The 2443-nt window shown below is 40.7% G+C and overlaps 1 pseudogene; it reads right to left on the reverse strand.

Annotated features, from left to right (window-relative positions):
- On the reverse strand, positions 1-1512 carry LOC127112363 (NADH-ubiquinone oxidoreductase chain 4-like; annotated as a pseudogene).
- Between the last annotated feature and the right edge of the window lie 931 nt (positions 1513-2443).

Consider the following 2443-nt stretch of genomic DNA (forward strand, 5'->3'; position numbering starts at 1 on the left):
CTAAGGGGCTTTTGTTTTTGGAACAAACGACAATGTTTTGCTGATGCCTTGAATCAAGCTTTTGTTGTGACATGCTATGTTTTCTCCCCCATTGCTAGTAGGTTGATGGGTCGCACGCCCGACACACATGTTTTGGCCTTGTCTTTTGTGTCCATAACTAAAAATAGGTGACCTAACGGCCGCCGCCCGACTAAACATACCAATAGTTGCAAGATTCATATGGGCTACTGAGGAGTAAGCAATGATCTTCTTAAGATTGATCTATCTTGAAGTGGTCAAGGAAGTATATATTATAGCAATCGCGCTTGGAGTATAAATGAAAGGAGTGGAACAAAGTGTTGCTTCGGGAAACATGGGTATTGAAAATCTTAAAAACCCGTGGGCTCCTAATTTTGAAGGAATTCCTGCCAAGATGACGGATCCTGCCGTAGGTGCCTCTACATGAGCTTCGGGTAACCAAATATGAACTGGTACCATAGGCACTTTGGCGGAGAAAGCGGCGAAAGAAGAAATCCATGGAAAGATTTGGCGTCGCTCACTAAATTCTGTGGTTAATGATATTTGTAAACTGACGGTCCCTGTTTGGAAAAGAATCAACATAATAGCTAATAGCATAAAAACAAATCCAAGTAAAGTATAAAGGAAAAACTGATATGCTGCCTTGGTCTTTCTTTGTCTCAAACCCCATACCCCTATAATAATGGTAGTGTAAGAGGTGGCCCCAAAGCGGAATTTACCGATGGTGGTTGGTCGAAGCTCCAGTAGGTAGCCACTCCCTTCTCAGGGAACCCTACGTGAGACTTCCGCATCATACGGCTCCGTCTCGAGCTTCCGTCGTCGGCCCTTGTCATTAGACCACTATCTATGCATGTATATTAAGCCTGGACTCTCGAATCTTTTGCTTCTCGGGTGGTGGCGAACAATGCAACTTGCGTTTGTTAGTTGGAGATTTCGACCATTAGGTTGAAGTTTTTTGAAAATATTATGTTTTGGAGAATAATATAAAAATGGCTTTGTGAAGCTATTTATTAAATCCTTTTCTTGGGAGAAAGGACCTTTTTGTCGAAGCTTAAGACTTAGAAGATTTTAGGATCTCCACGAGTTCTCTTCGACATCGGCGTTTGGCAGATTCGAAGCTTCGAGCGGGAAAGATTTGAAATTCAAACGAAGTAGTTTCGTAAGACGAACGCATGGAAGCATCTGAGACACACAACGCTTGAAAATGTTGAACGTGACAATCATCTATGTAGTGATCGTTAGGTTCGAATTGTTATAAATAGGAGTCTTAGTTTTTAGATTTCGTGTGTTCAAACTGATATACAAAATTCACTAAAAATACTCAAAGTACCGAAGCGAGAGAAACGAGTCTTTGCTGAAAATGTATGTATGAAGAACACCATGATTACATTTCATGTTATCTTTTTAATGCATGTTACTTAAATTAAACCATTTACTGTCTTTATTTCTATTTAAGCCTTCTGTCGAATTGCCTTTATCTTCAAAGTCTTTCATCATTGATTTTACCTTTACATTTACATTTCGTCAAACCTTTATTTCCAGCACCTTTTCAAACTTAAAACCTTTTACTTCAAGTTATTTATCTTTACTTTTGTCAATTACCTTTGTTATCTTTAAAAAAGCCTTTTGTTGAAGATTAGCACATATCAAATCATAATCATTTGATTAGGATTTGTTAAGCTGTTACAAAACAGCGGTGTAAATAGATTTATTCTCTATTATTATTTTCTTATTTAGGTAGCAGCAATTATAGGGAGTTATTTCTCTGTTTATTAACAAGTTAGTACAACTTGTTGTATCCTATTTATACCTTACAATGTAATAGTTCCTATCACAATGAAATATACAATATATTTCTATATGGTATCAGAGCACAAGATCTGAACCATCCCTAAATCGTGAGCACCACCCATGGCAGATACTAAAGCAGAAAATTCAGCCAACAGTTTGGCTGAAGGATATGCTCTTCCTATCACTGGTCATAAATTGAATGGCCAGAATTACAATCAATGGGTGCGCTCAGTCAAAATCTACCTTCAAGGAAAAGGGTTTAGGGTTTAGGGGTTAGGGGTTAGGGGTTTAGGGGTTAGGGGTTTAGGGTTTAGGGTTAGGGTTTAGGGTCTAGGGTCTGGGGTCTGGGGTCTAGGGTCTAGGGTCTGGGGTCTAGGGTCAGGGGTCTAGGGGGTCTGGGGTCTAGGGTCTAGGGTCTACGGTCTAGGAGGTCAGGGGTTAGGGGGTCAGGGGGTCAGGGGTCAAGGGGTCAGGGGTTAAGGGTTTAGGGTTTAGGGATTAGGGGTTTAGGGGTTTGGGGTTTAGGGGTTTGGGGTTTTGGGGTTTGGGGTTTAGGGGTTTGGGGTTTACTAAGTTTAGGGTTTGGGGTTTAGGGGTTTAGGGTTTTTGGGGTTAGGGGTTCAGGGTTTAGGGG

Source organism: Lathyrus oleraceus, unplaced genomic scaffold (assembly GCF_024323335.1).
Source record: "Lathyrus oleraceus cultivar Zhongwan6 unplaced genomic scaffold, CAAS_Psat_ZW6_1.0 chrUn0082, whole genome shotgun sequence".
NCBI lineage: Eukaryota > Viridiplantae > Streptophyta > Magnoliopsida > Fabales > Fabaceae > Lathyrus > Lathyrus oleraceus.